This window comes from Schistocerca americana, chromosome 1, assembly GCF_021461395.2.
Source record: "Schistocerca americana isolate TAMUIC-IGC-003095 chromosome 1, iqSchAmer2.1, whole genome shotgun sequence".
Taxonomy (NCBI): Eukaryota; Metazoa; Arthropoda; class Insecta; order Orthoptera; family Acrididae; genus Schistocerca; species Schistocerca americana.
In genome coordinates, this window is record NC_060119.1 from 1,011,327,939 (window position 1) to 1,011,346,344 (window position 18,406).

Here is an 18,406-nt window from a genome sequence, read left to right on the forward strand (position 1 = left end):
GATGTTGGGGCGTGAGCGGAAGACGGCCTAACGGTGTGCGGGACCGTAGCCCAGCTTCATGGAGACGGTTGCGAATGGTCCTCGCCGATACCCCAGGAGCAACAGTGTCCCTAATTTGCTGGGAAGTGGCGGTGCGGTCCCCTACGGCACTGCGTAGGATCCTACGGTCTTGGCGTGCATCCGTGCGTCGCTGCGGTCCGGTCCCAGGTCGACGGGCATGTGCACCTTCCGCCGACCACTGGCGACAACACCGATGTACTGTGGAGACCTCACGCCCCACGTGTTGAGCAATTCGGCGGTACGTCCACCCGGCCTCCCGCATGCCCACTATACGCCCTCGCTCAAAGTCCGTCAACTGCACATACGGTTCACGTCCACGCTGTCGCGGCATGCTACCAGTGTTAAAGACTGCGATGGAGCTCCGTATGCCACGGCAAACTGGCTGACACTGACGGCGGCGGTGCACAAATGCTGCGCTGCTAGCGCCATTCGACGGCCAACACCGCGGTTCCTGGTGTGTCCGCTGTGCCGTGCGTGTGATCATTGCTTGTACAGCCCTCTCGCAGTGTCCGGAGCAAGTATGGTGGGTCTGACACACCGGTGTCGATGTGTTCTTTTTTCCATTTCCAGGAGTGTATATATTTGCGAGAATATATGAGAAGACTCCAGTTTCATTCATTTTTCTATGCCAAACCAACCGTTTCATCAGTGCTCGCATTTTCTCCACAAATCATCCTATAAATGAATTCATGTATTTTAAAGTTACTGAGCCACTACTTACTAGCGGCGAAATTTTCAGTTCCCAAACACCAAAAGGCTGAGTCTTTACTTTAAGCTTATAACCACTGATAAATATGTTTCGCCCTCCACATCGACAAAACCGCTTCTAGACGCGAGAATTCACCTTGCTGGATCCTCTTCCTCCCTCCACATAATCCAGTTTCAATAATTTTATCTTTCTGCTTCACGTTTATCGACAGTGTGGATGATGGAATTGCGAAAGTTTTCATTACACTCCTTCTGTCTCTCCCCATTTGCCTTTTTCACAAAACTCAAATACTTCTACTTCTTTGACGTACTTTTTGCGACTAATTTATTTACTGTGGTAAATTCCTCGTATTCACTGTTGTGAGAACAAATAAGAGTCGCAAAGAGCTAGATGATGAAGCAGCTACCTGAATGATTGACGAAACAGTTCGAATTATCGAGTACTAGAACACCGACTGTGCCAACGGCCTTGCCACAGTGGTAACACCGGTTCCCGTCAGATCACTGAAGTTAAGCGCTGTTGGGCTGGGATAGCACTTGGATGGCTGCTGTGAGATAATGGGCGAGTTGTGGCGCGTGAAGCCATTCTAAGTTCGGAGTTGGCGTGACCACACGGGCCGCTCGGCAAGCCGGGGCTCGTCAGCAACCGCGTGGTGTCGAACATTAGACGGAGTAAGAGGGATAGCCCCAACGCATGGTCCAGGCCGACTGCGTGGCTGGGAATTCCATGTTGACGTTGTGTCGAGGAATGGTCTTTGTGTCGATGAAGGAGATTTGTATGCCGGGAGTGCCAAAGATGGCGGACTTTGTGAAACTATAATGGCAGTTATTTTACAGTTCATGTATAAATTAGTAATAGCCAGAGGAATCATGATACCTTAAAAAGAAACATGTACATTACCATTATTTGCATGACGATTCTGATGGTGTAATCATATTTTCAATATATTTATTAGTTTAAAGCTTAGTATCTGACTGTAAATTCTACAAGTAACACCCAGCAACGAATTTCCAAAATCTAAACGGTTCATCCGAATATGTTGATCGACGTGTCTTTAGAAAGCTATTAGTGTAAACAAAAATTTGTTTGAATTACGGGTATGTAACTTGAATAGTACATGAGTTATTGGAGGTCAAATTGGCCGATTACTATTGATCGCGTCAGGCCGTAAGTACTCCACAGTTACACGAAAAAACGGTAGCAGCATGCTTATAAATATATTTATTCATCTATGTCTTTGTTTATTTCCGACATGTACTATTCATGAAGAAATTGGTCAAATATTTACTGTGTTTTAAAAAGCGCAGAGACATTATGCTACTGGCCTACTTTTGTTTCTGTTCCTTTGATATATGTTTATTAGATTTTTTTGTATTTAATAATGTGTGTTAGAGCGTGTTAATGGTCCAGCCGCAGGAATATTTATTTAATTTCAAGTTATTTACATGCAAATCCAATATTTCGTATGTGACTTCAAACTTAGAATTAAAACTACAACGGGCAAAAATCGTCGAGATTCTCGGTTCCCGGGATGGATGAAGCGGCTATATATCATAACAGAGTTTGTAAGGAACCCTCAGAGCTCGAGTCTTAGTCGCACCTGACCAATTTTTTCTTTTAAAGAATCGGTGCGATTTTATCTGGGATTTTTACCAATATACGATACTCACATATACTTGGTTTTACTCACTACTTCACCTTCTTCAGCCAGGATAATATCTGTATCAGTTCTCGCTCTTCTTTTCTTTGATTTGTCTGATACATTCTGTCAATCATTTGCGGTTTAAAACCGTTGTATTCAACTACTTGTCACAAAATTATAAAAACGTTATTTCTTACAACGTGACGCGGGTCAATCACTGCATAAGGGGCCTAATTAAAAATCATCTGGGAAATTTGCTTTTACCAGCGAGAAATCAGAACTGGGCTCTAAATTAGCATCTTATTGCAATAATAATATTCCGCCCATCCGGCACCGCCAGCTAAACAACTGAATCAAAAATACGAGTGGCAACTCCTGCGAGTAAATGATTGTCATGGCTTCGTAGAACGATTTAAGAACTGCAAACTACGAAAAGTAGTCAAAATAAATGGGCACACTTCCGTGTTAACTCTCTATGTGAAATAGAGCATTGATCACTGAGTTAAAAACATGACACACGGTGTGTCAAATGTCGCATTACAACCTGTTATGTCAAAAACCCTGCAGGAATGTGCAAACATGAATATTCGTGTAACGTCCGGGTGAGGTGGTCTTTTACGGTATATAACGAATACGAGCGCCATCTTGAAACCGGCCATCTTGAATCGAAGTCATTGTTTGTTAAATGTGAAGTGGGTCGGAGTGATGTATTAAATAACATCAGCATTTTCTGACAAGTTCATTCCTGTAAACTGATTCGAAGTGGCAGTTATTGTCCAAGAGTTACAACACATTTTCTTTGGAATTACAGGCTGGACTCTCGGAAATGCTGGCAACCTTTCTTTAGTGCGTTGCTCAAAATGGTGTGTTTCTTATTTTCTCTGCAATTACGAGTTGCTTTAAATGGCCCGACAGATAAGTCAGATGATGTGAGATCAGGTGATCAGGGTGGGCATTCCACACAACCATGTGGGCCAATACAGTGACCAAGAAAATGGCCATCTACCCACTGATGAACAACCGTAGTGTGCTGAAGCACCATCCTGTTCACAGTAAGAGGGAAAGAAAGCTGACATCTTCATTCAGAACTAAGGAAACCACTACTTCTTGAAACATTTGCAGGTGACGTTGAGCATTTAGGTTCTGTCCAATGAAAATGGGTACCCCATATTCCACCCCACACCATAACTTTTATGTCACCATCTACATTGGAAGTTTCCATCCAGTTTAGATTCTGGTCACTCCAGTATCTGTAATTGTGACGGTTGACTTCATCACTGAACAAGGTACCTTGTGCAAAAGCGGGGTCTTTTTGAATTTGCTCTTGGGCCTACGTGCAAAACTACGTACATCTTTCTGGGTCGTCCTCTGTTAGGTGCTGGAGTAGCTGAATCTTGAATGGTTTCCACTGATAAACATGAAGGTTTCGTACGATCGATGATTTCACATTCTGCTGACAAACGTCATGTGCTGCGGTGTGAGCTCTTCACGAAGGACGCCAAAACCGTTGTTGATATTGTCTCGTCAGTAACACTTTTTGGACGACCACAGTCTCAATTTCTTGAAATTTGGAAATTAAGAACCTGCTAGAATTGTGTGAAATTGTAGCTCTTTCTGTTTGCCGGTTATTATAATCTATGACAGGGAAAGTCCGTTCTCCAGATATGAAAATGACCTCAGTTCCCTCCTCCTCGGCCAAAGCTGCTACTTCGAATCTCTTTACAGAAAATGCTGATGTTATTTGAAGGATCACACGACGCCCTTTCCATTTCAATAATTGACTTGGATTCAAAATGGTCAAATGGCTCTAAGCACTATGGGACTTAACTTCTGAGGTCATCAGTCCCCTAGACTTAGAACTACTTAAACCTAACTAACCTAAGGACATCACACACATCCATGCCCGAGGCAGGATTCGAATGTGCGACCGTAGCGGTCGCGAGGTTCCAGACTGTAGCGCCTAGAACCACTCGGCCACTCCGGTCGGCTAAGGACATCACAACCATCCATGCCCGAGGCGGGATTCGAACCTGCGACCGTAGCAGCAGCGCGGTTCCGGACTCTAGAACCGCTCTGCCACAGCGGCCGACACTCAGATTCAAGATGGCCTATTTCCACAAGGCGCCCATGTTCGGTACATACCGTAAAAAATAGACCACCTCACCCATACCTTACTGGAAGATTCAAGTTTCCCCAATCCTGCTCAGTTTTTGACATAACAGGATGTACTGTGACTTTTGACTTCTTCCGATAGCAATCCAGGCATTGTGCCTAGTAAAACTAACTTTCCTAACGTCTTGAATAACAGTCAATGACAAATTCAGTCACCCTGGCCTAGGACAACCATAACCAGTCCAGGCCAGGATGGTTGCAATACAAGGACTGCCTCGTTTAGAAACATCCACAGGTGTGTTGTGTAGCGCCTCTTGTGACAGGGCGACTGTTCCTTCCTCCATTGCAGTCCACACTAGTTTCCCAGGTACTACAGTCCCCGGAAACTCGATGCTGCGTGGCGGTTCGAACATTCTTTGCTGTATATATCCAACAGATTGTTTCAAAACGATTAGTGACGGGAACTTTCCCCTCTTGTCGACAGTTTCCTACCACTTGGCAAAATTCAATTTTTCATCCTCTTCTTCTTCTGCTGTAGGGTAAGGCTTACTGTTATCGCTTGTTCCGGCCTCACCGTCTCATCCTCGACCTTGTCACACTCCTCTTGTCCCCATGCTAATTTAGGAAGTATTTTTGGTGACCTACGAAATACACATTCTCTTCATTTTTCTTTGTATTGGATGGCCTTTCCCCTAATTGACTGCATTATTCCCTTAATACTTTATTTCTCAGTTAGCCTTTCTTGGTGTAGCCTTTCAGAGATCCTAGAAATTTCATTTCTAATTCTTCTAGCTCCTGTAAAACTTCATTTCTCAGAGTCCAACTTACTGCCCCATATAATAAAGCGGGAACTGCCACGCCTTAATAAAAATTTCAGCCGTGCCCTTTCCCTTGTTTAACCTTTACGTGTTCTCCTTATTACGCCAGACATACACTCGCAGTTATTAGTTTTTTTTTTCGCCAACAGTTTAAGATTCACTATCTTCTTATTACAATTTTAAGCCCATATTTTAGAGAATAATTAAAAAAGCGTATGTAGCTAATATGTTACGATTTACTCCCAATATTCTTCATCTCTCGAAAATCATTGTTCGTTACTGGAAATAAGCTCAAATAAAGTGGGAAATTTGGTAATGTACCGCACTGGAACTGAAATACGGCATTATCAGTTTAGCAGCGTTCGGTCATTGCGGACATAGGGGATACAGTTTTCATTCCCCCGGGTGGAATTTCGTAAATTAAGTGGAAAAACAATTAAAAAGAAACATTAAGCTTATAATGCATATGACGTAAGGGGGGATGCTAACTAAAAAGCAAATTTTTCTTTAAAAAATCGTTACACCCACAGTTAGTTGGGTAGAGATCTTAACTGTATGTGCAAACAACAAAGCTGTATATAACATTTTGAAAGACCTAAGATTCGTATTGTGTCACAAATATTAATTTTGTAATTCATTTAATTGTTATTGTGTTTGGCTTGGCTGCATACTTCCCCCACCAACATGTCACGGTGTCTGGGCGAGAGGAGAGGGAATCTAAATGGCAATGAAGTCGCACTGTATACACTTCGTTTTATATTTCACATTTCTCAGCAGTACAGATCACAAACAAAACAAATTTTCGGTCTTATTCATTTTTTGGCAGGCTGAAGACTTAATTCAATTTGTAGGCCATTTTTGAACTTGGGTTCTCACTTAATCGTGACTTATTTAGTTTTCTAATGAAAGAAAAGTCTTTCAAACATATATTGTAGCACTCACGCAACCTTGTTATGGGAATGTGAAAACTCTATCTGACGAAAACCATGGACACTACCTGAACAGTTTTAATATAAAAGGATTTGTCTTTAAAATGGGAATTAAACTGCAGATTAATCAGTTACATCTACGCATACACATGGGCGCTTTCAACTGAAACCGCACGAGGCCTTAAATACGCTCAAAAAAAGATGTAAGATTGGCAGTGCCCTCAAAATTTTTACAAAACTATCCTTTCACGTCTTTCAAGGCCACAATGAATTCTTGAAATGATACGATTTCTTTAACGGCGGTGAGCGTAGAGAAATGGACTGTGTTTAATGTTTTGAACATGGCTGTGATCAGCAACCGTAATTAATTACAATGTCACAAATTTCCAGCCAACCGGTTGCAAATAGAATTTAAAATTCTTTAACTAGTTTTCAATGCCAACTAGGGGCGCCTTCTTCAGAAGAGTCTGTTGCCTTACATGTGGTTAAAAGGAGATTTGAGCGACATTGTTCTAGTCAAAACATTTTTAATGGAAATTTGTGACATTGGACTGTGTTTGTTGGAATTTGCCTCTCTTGCAAATGCATCCCCCTCAAATCAGAAATAATTTGTTTCTCATCTTGCAGTGTCTTATTGTGGGCAGTGTGCAGTGAAGTCCACTTAAAATGCTAAATCTGCTATCCATATCAGATATTCTAATTTTCTTTCACCAACTCCTTTTTCCGTCATAAATTCAACAATAGAGGGATTCAAATCGAAAAATCGTTCCAGGAACGTCCCTTGACGTAACCAACGTACTTTGCAATAATTTATAAATTCTCCATGCTATTGGTTCAGTTTCATCTAAAACTGTTGCAGCTGAAAGTGGAATAATGAGTGCGACTTCAGAAATTTTGCTATTCGTACCATCAGTTTCTTAACGTGCTCAATACCTGAAAAACTAGCACAAAATGCTTCTTGGTGTACAGAACAATCAAACCCATCTGTCGATCATTGTAATTTTTTGCTATTTCACTGTCAACTGTGTATGGTACAGTACTGTCGATTCATAATATGAAATTTGCAGTACCCATCTATTTTGTGAATGCATGATACATATTGAGAACTGTCATATCTCCATCCTGTCATTCCCACTCAGTTTTGAAGACTTGTGACAATATATCGTTAGATTGCCTCTATTTGTGCAAACATCCAGTGGATGGTCGAACGTCCTTCACAACACAAACAAATAGCTGAGAGTGAACGGTGCTGACACCGTGATTCTGCCGAAGTGATGGGAGTTGTACAGAGCGAAAACATGCACACCGCAGCACTACATAAAATGTCGTGGGAAGGACGGAGCAGATCTAATGACAGGCCGAGCCTCGGCCCGAATGCTGCCCACGTATGTGGCACATGAACGGTTTGGCACGCCGTGCCGGGCCCTGATTTACTTACACCAACTCTCTTCCACATTTCAGTTATACCGGTTTTCCCTCAATGAAATATAAAACTGCATAATAGACACTGCGCAATTTTTAGTATATTAAATTCACAGAATGTATCTCATCCAAATTATATTAGTTAGGCTTTTATTTGCATTCTGTGTTTTCCCAATAAGACACTGCCTCAGTAAACTAGTGTTTGCGAGGAACCCAAATGTGGCCGTTAGTGCATTCACAGTAGATTCTGGAAGTGAGTGCTTGTGTGAATATGTTTTATTTCTTGAGTTGTGCATACAGCAATCGTCTTTTCCTCACAGAATACGCTTTGGTCTTTGGCTAGTGGATAGTTTGTGAAAATAAATTGCCTACCTATCTTACCACACCGCCTGTAAATTCTTTGTATTTTTCCTAGTTGGTCTCCCATAAAATAACTGAAGAGAATCAGTTTCCTTAAGAACAACCCTGCCTTTTCCTCCTACTTCTTTACCATCCTCAAGCACTTCATTTCTCCTTTAGCAAGCGACATAGCCTGTAGGCAGTACATTCCATCTTTACTAATGGAGTACTGTGTGGTTTATTATCTACCACAGTTTTGAAAGACACAAGCGCTCCAATCAGTGAGAAAGCAGACACTCACAAGTGTTGTAAGGATAATGTTTGTTTTTAATGATTTTCTACTTAATTAACGAAATAGTTGTTATATATTTGCGTTCCATGCGTTAGTAAATTACCAAGACACCTGAATTATCGTGACACCAGAATCACCCTGATTCAATGACATAAGCTACAACTTATTAATAAAAAAATGGTTCAAATGACTCTGAGCAACATGGGACTTAACATCTGAGGTCATCATCAGTCCCCTAGAACTTCGAACTACTTAACCCTAACTAACCTAAGGACATCACACACATCCATGCCCGAGGCAGGATTCGAACCTGAGGCCGTAGCGGTCGCGCGGTTCCAGACTAAAGCGCCTAGAACCGCTCGGCCATACTGGCCATACTTTAGAATACGTGTATATTTGCAGTTTACTCCGCTGAAATCACGAAAATTTAAACACATATTTCAGGCATGAGAAGCATATATTTTTATTGTTGTCCATTGTTGGTAGAGAGATACTTTCCTTGACAATTAAAATTTTTTATGGAGTCTCATGATACGCCCATTCCTACACTTCAGTCGACTTTCTAATACACGAATATTTTTGTAATTATGATTAATTTTGCTTCAAAAGCCATTTTGCTGAAGATTCTTGCCATTTGTGGCTCAGATTATCAACAACTGTGGGATTGGTTTCGTCTGTGTTGGGAAACAGTTGGATTACTTCTGGCGATTTATTATCGCGTCTGTGTAGTTTACCCTTAAGTTAGAGTTGTGGTGGCTTATTTAGTGCGTTAAATAAAGTAGGTATTACATTCCATGCATCTTTCTTACGGTGCACATTCACTGATTTGGCTCAAAGTGTAGCGAACAAAACTCTGCGCTGTTGGGTGAGTACATATCGTCTTTCTATAAAAGCTCAGGTCTTTAGGTGTTTATTGAACTAGCAATTCTTTTATTAAGGGAAAATGACATAATTCAGTAAATATCTGTCTGTTACGAGAGAATCGTAAATAAACCGTTTCGTACATCCCAGGATTCATAGGAAACTAAAGAATAACAAACAGACGTACAAGTCTTAATCACAGAGGAAAAGGGCTAAAGTCAACCAATAATAAATTTTAGAAATTAAAAGACAGATGTGTACGTCTCCACATCTATTATTAAACGAGCAAACCCGATTCAGTTATTCACCTCTTTTAGATGATATCACATCTCCAGGGTAGAAGTAAAACTTTGGGCCTCAGGCCATCAGTAGATAAAAAGTTCTTGGCTGATGCATAACTTTAGTCCCGACCTCTTAGTGTAATTGCAGGATTCTCGAACATATTCTCATTTCGAATGTAATGAATTTCCCTGAGACAGAGAAGTTGCTGTCCATGCATCAGCACGGCCTTAGAAAGCATCGCTCCTGCGAAACGCAACTCGCCCTTTTTTCACATGATATCTTGCGAACCATGGATGAAGGGTATCGGACGGATGCCATATTCCTTGACTTCCGGAAAGCGTTTGACTCGGTGCCCCACTGCAGACTCCTAACTAAGGTACGAGCATATGGGATTGGTTCCCAAATATGTGAGTGGCTCGAAGACTTGTTAAGTAATAGAACCCAGTACGTTGTCCTCGATGGTGAGTGTTCATCGGAGATGTGGGTATCATCTGGAGTGCCCCAGCGAAGTGTGGTAGGTCCGCTGTTCTTTTCTATCTACATAAATGATCTTTTGGACAGGGTGGATAGCAATGTGCGGCTGTTTGCCGATGATGCTGTGGTGTACGGGAAGGTGTCGTCGTTGAGTGACTGTAGGAGGATACAAGACGACTTGGACAGGATTTGTGATTGGTATAAAAAGTGACAGCTAACTCTAAATATAGATAAATGTAAATTAATGCAAATGAACAGGAAAAAGAATCTCGTAATGTTTGAATACTCCATTAGTAGTGTAGCGCTTGACACAGTCACGTCGATTAAATATTTAGGCGTAACATTGCACAGCGATATGAAGTGGGATAAGCATGTAATGGCAGTTGTGGGGAAGGCGGATAGTCGTCTTCGGTTCATTGGTAGAATTTTGGGAAGATGTGGTTTATCTGTAAAGGAGACCGATACGACCTATTCTTGAGTACTGCTCCAGCGTTTGGGATCCCTATCAGGTCGGATTGAGGGAGGACACAGAAGCAATTCAGAGGCGGGCTGCTAGATTTGTTACTGGTAGGTTTGATCAACACGCGAGTGTCATGGAAATGCTTCAGGAACTCGGGTGGGAGTCTCTGGAGGAAAGGAGGCGTTCTTTTCGTAAATCTCTACTAAGAAAATTTAGAGAACCAGCATTTGAGGCTGATTGCAGTACAATTTTACTGCCGCCAACTTATATTTCGTGGAAAGACCACAAAGATAAGATAAGAGAGATTAGGGCTCGTACAGAGGCATATAGGCAGACATTTTTCCCTCGTTCTGTTTGGGAGTGGAACAGGGAGAGAAGATCCTAGTTGTGGTGCAAAGTACACTCCACCACGCACCGTATGGTGGATTGCGGAGTATGCATGTAGATGTAGATGTAGAACCGTGTAATTCCACATGTAATTATTAAAATAGTCACTGAAGTAATTTTACATTAAGCCATGAGTCGATACATTAAGAAGTTGAGACGACTATCTTTGACTTATCATCATGTTTATCTGTGCATTGTCATTTCTGATAATCAGTAATATACTTGAAAATTTGCTTATAACCCTAACCTAGGTCGTGCAGTAACATTAATAATAAAATTTGTGAAACAAAGCAAAAAACAGTGATTGTTTAGTTAATAGCAAATTTTGTGACTTTTTTACTTGTTGTCGATTCTTATAGGACTACACACACACATTCCTTATTCTAAAATTTCAATATAAACGTTAGCATTCGCATTTGTCTGATGTCGTATTCAGAAGTGTTGCTTGCTGGCCGCTCGCGGCGCTGCTATCGCTGTGCGTAGCAAAAACGAGACGGAGTGTGGTGACCGTTATGTTAGACTTGTAACCTCCCCCTCACTTATCGACCTTAATGACAGTGAAAAATTAAACCACGTGTACCTAATGGAAATTTGGGAAAAGTAATCGTCACCGAAGTTGATCTGTCGGTAAAGAGGGAGGAAAGGGTTACATCTAAATGAAAGGAAAAATGTAAATGAAACTGGTGGAAATTAATTTTGAAAAGGGGTAAAGTTAATAAAGAAAGTAAACGTGCGGCCGTTACGTCAACAATTAACTAGCGGTAATTAGATATTTGAGATTTGGGGGAAATTACGGTCGCCAGTCCTAAGGACAATTACTATAGTAACTGAAAAAAGAAAGGTTATTACACATATAATTAGCACTAGAAGCGTGGCAACTGAAAGTTGACACGTGTAGTGTGAAAACTGAAAGTTCGTCAGAAGTAATAAATTTCGCTACACTCTGACTTAATTTAGCAAAAGAATTAATAAAACCGGAAAATCGAAAGTTAATTTAGTGACTGAAGTTAATAGTGAGCTTTCTTTCTGAAGCACATCGAAATTCAGTAAAATACGGTTAGTCTTGGACTACCTCAACAATCATTTCAAAAGCTACTTGAATCTACGCAATTTAGAAATAAGAGATTTAACTTTGAACTTGAATTAAATGATTCTGAACAATTAACAATAGTAAAATTTAGTACATACCAAGCTGAGCTGCGGTCACAGGTAACTAAAATACGGTAACAAAACTCGCACTCTTAATTTGTGCTTGTGCAATCTAAATATTGTAGCCAGCTATGAATACCTTAACTGAACTTTGAAATTAAAGCAGTGAAATCGAATGATGCTGGCGTTTGTATTTCAACGACACTCGGGCTCATTTCGGAAAAGGAAAGGACCCTGCTTGGCAATGCAATTGGGACAATGATCAACAAAGGTTCATGCTAAGTTGCTGTAATTTTGTGATGCAAAAATTTTAAAAGTTTGAAAAGCTGAGGTCTGCCATACAGTTCTAAAACTTTACGTGCTTTTAGTCTTCCTTCTTGGTTGATTGAAGGTTTGAAGTCGTCGATGGAGGAGGTGGCGACAGTCACTCATTGTCGGCCGTCGCTGTTGCAGAAGCTGGATGCTGGCGGGCCTTCTTCTCGACACGGTCACCAGGCGAAACGGGCTCTTGATGTGTGCCAGCTAATGCTTCCCGTCCGCGACACCGTGCTAGAAACTATTAGAGCCAGTCGAGCGCAATTACATGCTGTCTAACCTCGAACGCGCAGCAACTTGCGGGAGCGTCACACAACACACCTGCTCCACTGCACCACTCCAGCCAGACTCCCTCTGCTCAGCCCGCGCTCCACGCGACAGAGTTAACACTATCAAAGATCCTAAACACTTTCGTTCTCCACACGACCTATCGATGTATTCGTTCGATAGTATAGTTTTCCCTAGGCCAGACCCAGCGTATAAATACAAATAATATTCACAAAACAAACCAATTATACATCGACATAAATGCATATATATACAAATAGCAAAACCATTACAATATACAAAGACACAGATATGTTATATCTTCAGGTAACAAAATAAGGAAAAAAATTTGCAGTGCAATAGATGGAAATAGGAGGATCTGCATTTCCGGCGTTACACGTGCCCCACATTGTCTGAGGATGTTCGTGTAACCTAAACAGACTCAGAAAATGTCCCAAAAAAGAAGCAGTGGAAATGCATGTGCTCAAAACATCAACAAAATTTAGTATTCGTCTAATTAAGCACAAATCGATTTTTAGACCATAATAATTGAGTGGAGACACTCCTAATCTTATTCCACTCTATCATCTTGCACAAAATAAAACAGGTTGACAACATATTAAAATTCATAGAAAACATATAAAATGGTTTAGCTATTCCAAAATCGTCAAAATTCGTAACACTATCAAGAAATGGAATACTATTTACAAAATTAATCAGAGTACATGGTCATAAAAACAGGTAGATCAAAATACGCAAATTAATTATTAATTACATATTATACACATTTTTATGTAGTCTTTTCATAATTAATATTCTCGTCATGAGAGTCCAATTAACGCTAAACAAGAAAATAATATTCAGCAGATCGAAAAAACCATAAATATTGACAGCAGAATTCTTTCAACTGTCCGGGAAGAAAAACAATTCCGCCTTCCGTACTCGCAAGTGCAAAGAATGCCGACAGCGGCACAAGAGCCGACAGCGGCGCAAGAGCCGACAGCGGCTCCGCTTCGCCAGTATTGTTGCGCCCGCCTGTGCGGCACGCTTGATCTCACTCGCCTGTGTAACGGCATTTTCAGAACGTCCGTTTCACTGAATTCTTTCGGAAAAACTCACTCCCGAGTAATCTCAAGGAGTCCATTAACACTATCACCGTGGATAACTCAACACTGTCCATCATCACACATGTACAAGCCTGAAACTTAAAACATCGTCTAAGTACATCGGCAATGACTAGTAAAACACATATTCATGAAATCTTACAGCTTGTTACAAAATCATATTTCCATTCCTTAATCTACTGTGACTCGGCTGAAAACTTAAACTAGCAGCTTGGATTTTTCAGTAGATTAATAATCAATTCCTCTTAAATCATTTAGTCAAAATTAATTACTTATTAATTACAACTTCTTTAATGTCCTCTTGGTCAGGCAAAAGCATGGCAATCTAGCAAACCTTAAATCTTACACTCTACATTTACATACTGTACAAATTACCCTTTCTGTGGTATTAATCGATCCTAGGTTGGTACAATTTCAAGTCTACAATATTCCGTATACCTAATAGTTTTCCAGAGCTTGGATACTCTAAGCAATAAGCATTTGTGTGAGGTATACCAATGACTTTATATGGTCCATTATAAACAAACTTAAATTTAGAGATTTCATTGTCTATCTCGCTCGATTTCTCATGAGCTTTCACAAGTACTAAGTCTCCGATTGCAAACTTAGCAAAACGCGCTTTAGCGTCATGACGACGTATGCGAGCATCGGCTTTTAGCTTCATTACTTCTCGCAAACGATCTTTTTTCACACCAATACTAATGTCAATCCGTGGAGGGAATTTGATTATCTCTTTCAATTCACTTTCTACACTTTTGTCAATGCCGAGATTCCTCACGTTACGGCAGTTCAAATTCACTCCTACATCAATGTCATCCGGCCAGTTAACAATGTGTATAGGCTGGTATTGCTTATGCACACCGTCTCCTGCCTCGTCAAAACTAACTACTATTGCTTTATCTTGTGGCGTACATGTCAAAGTTTTGCTTTCGCAACTAATCACTGCACGGTACTTTAATAGCAAATCCAAACCGATAATTAATTCCGTAGCTAAGTCTGGCACGACGACAAACTTTTGTTCAAATCGTGCCCCACATATCTCGAAGTTCACAAAAATCTGTTTTGTGACCGGTTTACTGGCCTTCCCAGTAGCACCGATAATTTTCACTCCTGTTACTGGCATAACTACAATGCCGGGTCTGTCTTTCAGTAACTCAAATATTTTCCCAGATACAGCACTCAATTCTGCACCGGTGTCAATCAACACGTTTAGTTGTAGGTCGTGCATATTAACAGACACTACTATCTGTCTACACCTGTCCTCGACAGTTTCTTTATTTTCCCACAGTAAATCCTCGTCTATATCCAGGTCATTCCAGAAAAAACCATCCGGCTTTGATCCTAAATCCGGCTTATCTGGCGGCTTTTTCAGCCTCTGTTCACATACAGTTTTAATTTCAACACGTTTGTCCTGAGGCTTAGTCTGTAGCTTCGCCTCCAATACCGAAACCTTTTCCTGTAACTCGTCAACTAGTGAGTGTTGCTTTGCTATCAATTCATTAATTGTCACCTTCGTTGATTCCTCTTGGTCAGATTGATCTCATCTGCCAATCTACCTGGAGGAATGTGCCCAGTAGTATCTGCAATTACTTCCTCTGGATCTGCGCAACCCACACTGCTACCGTCCGACCATATAACGTCAGCTCTAACCTCATACATGCTGTAATCTATGTGCTTTTCTACCAATCGTGTCCGGCTATCACTAAAATTTTCGCAATCTTTCTCCTTAATACTCTCGCAATGTTTAAACTGGAGGTTTGCGTCGGATGGGTCGGCTACTTCTACCACTATAACTTTCGGTAAAGTCTTCCGGTTAGGGCCAGAACTTTCCGTTACTACTTCAACATCCAACTCCTGCGGGACGAAACACGACGAATCTTGCTCGTGCTCCCCTTTAACATCAACTATTTCTAGTAAAGTCTGCCGGTTAGGGCCAGAACTTTCTATCACTTCACAAATACTTTTCTCCTGCGGGACGAGACGCGGCAAATCCTGCCCGCGCTCCCCATAAACACTTCTCCCGTACAGGCCCCTATAATCTCTCAGTTCGTCGTATAAGCGACCGAACTGCCTTAACCAGACCTCATCCCTCTCTGCATCCCCTCGCTCGATGACGGACGTGTTAATCCGACATCTGATCTTCTCTCAACAATTGCGAATCATTCTTAAACTCAATCTCTACTTCCGCTGTGGGTGTTACAGCTGCCATTTTATAATCGATTTCCGGAACACTACTTACATTGTTCTCACTGACAATGTATTTTCTACTGCTGATCTACTACTCGTGGACGCACTCCTTTCTCCTAACACTGGCACACTCTCCCGCCGTTGATTATTCCACACGGAATTTTCATAACGACGACACCTGAGTTTTCTCCTGTTATTGGGCCGCCAAAATTTCTCCACGCCCGGTCAGTCCCTCACCGGCGCGGCTAATGGTTTCCCTGTCTCGTCCCAGCAGATACGCTCCCCGGATACTGCTGAGGCGGCTGGTCACACCCTCTGGCGTTATTACTATTCTGTGAAGCCCGTATCACGTTAGTATGATACTGGTTTCCGTCATTCCTGTCATTATTTGCATTGTACCGATTGTTATTACGGTCCGAACCATTATTGTTATTGCTGCCATGGTTGCGGTATGCATTATTCCCACGGTTATCGTTGTTGTGGTACCCGTTGTTGTTACCACGGCCTCTACCACTGTCGCGATTATTGTGCCAATTGTCCTCGTCCTCAACTCTTTCCAGGAAGCCATTGACTGTCTTGCAGTTGCTTCCTACGTATCGTTTTGTATCATCTGGAAGCTTCCTCTAGAGTTCCCAGAGTATTTCGGATTCCGTGCGGCGATCACGCAAATATTCCAACTTGCGGGTCCAGCCCTCACAAAACTCCTTCATCGAGCCGCGCGAATTCGCATCGAAAGGCGTCGATACGACAAATTCGCCCCAGACACTTTGTTGTTTTTGCTCTGACCAGTATTCAGCCAGAAACAAATTTTTAAACTCGTCAAAAGTCAGGTTCGTAATGTTGAGGTTTAAGCCCCAACGTTTGGCATCACCAGCCAACACATCAATAACCGCATTACTTTTTCTCTCATTAGTCCATGATCTGGGTAAAACTCTTTCACAATTTTTAATGAAATCTGTCGGGTGTATACCGCCTTTTTTCAAGGGGTCGAACCGCTCCTCTTTCGTCAACAATTCCGAACTATGTGCACAGATTGGCACATAGCTCTGTTTTTCGTCAAGTTTCTTTTCTAATTCCGAAACTCTCGTAATTACTTGGCAAGTGGTTGTCGCAAGCGTGTCTACTTCCCTTTTTATCTCTTCGCAGGTATTAGCCTGCTTCGTCATTTTAGCATTAACCTCGGACACTAAAGCCCTTAAAGTTTCCACCTTCTGTTGATCCTCTTTTTTCACTAATTGAATTTGTTCCGTCACCTCATTCTCGATGATCGGAGCAACTGCTTCACCTACACTTTTCTCGATTCTGCTAATTTCGGAATTAAAACGAGTATCTATACTCGCAATTTCCGCCTGAACGCTTACCATTTCCTGTTTAAGATTACCGATTTCGGTAATAATTACAACAATATCTTCTTTCATTTTATCAACTTTTGTGTCAACAACTCCAACATTGTTGTTAACAACATTAATAGCTTTGTTCTGATTGTCTAGCTTCCGTTCAATTTTTTCAGCCTGAGCTTCTTGCTTGGCAGCCTGAGCTTTAATTTCTGCCGATTGACTCTTGATTTCATTAATCAAAACATTCAATAAATCAGTTAAATTCCCGGAAACTACCGGTTTTACTTTCGTAGCGGCTTCCTCTTTAATTGTCCCCCCGTATTCATCGTCAAGGGGTTCAGATTTGATTTTCACTTCCGATTCCGAAACATTTTCTAAAGTTTGGAATTCCATTTCTGCTCTTTGTTGCGTTTCGGCGGTCGCGTCTTTCATGCTAGCCGCCTGCCCCTGAACAATGGGTACCGCGGTGCGCGTTTCCCACTGTTCGACCGATTGTTCCGTATCCAAGTCTACCAAATTTTGGTAATTGTTGCCTTCACTCATTTTAATAATTTTCAATATAAATGCCAAATCTAAAATCTAATTAGGATTCCACCCACTACTTAATCTCGCTGACGTAACTACCTGTTCGTAACCAATACTTTGTTACGACATTTGCCCCATACAAAATTCGTGTCCAGAACAACCTCAAATCTGAGATTGTCCTGTCACCAGGTCGCCACGTGTAACCTCCCCCTCACTTATCGACCTTAATGACAGTGAAAAATTAAACCACGTGTACCTAATGGAAATTTGGGAAAAACAATCGTCACCGAAGTTAATCTGTCGGTAAAGAGGGAGGAAAGGGTTACATCTAAATGAAAGGAAAAATGTAAATGAAACTGGTGGAAATTAATTTTGAAAAGGGGTAAAGTTAATAAAGAAAGTAAATGTGCGGCCGTTACGTCAACAATTAACTAGCGGTAATTAGATATTTGAGATTTGGGGGAAATTACGGTCGCCAGTCCTAAGGACAATTACTATAGTAACTGAAAAAAGAAAGGTTATTACACATATAATTAGCACTAGAAGAGTGGCAACTGAAGGTTGACGCGTGTAGTGTGAAAACTGAAGGTTCGTCAGAAGTAATAAATTTCGCTACACTCTGACTTAATTTAGCAAAAGAATTAATAAAACCGGAAAATCGAAAGTTAATTTAGTGACTGAAGTTAATAGTAAGCTTTCTTTCTGAAGCACATCG

At 41.3% G+C, this 18,406-nt stretch overlaps 1 protein-coding gene across 1 annotated transcript in view; it reads left to right on the forward strand.

Annotated features, from left to right (window-relative positions):
* Positions 1-18,406, forward strand: part of LOC124595971 (thyrotropin receptor-like) — a gene marked incomplete at its 5' end in the record, with an annotated part of 363,740 nt that overhangs the window by 253,065 nt on the left and 92,269 nt on the right. The window lies entirely within an intron of this gene.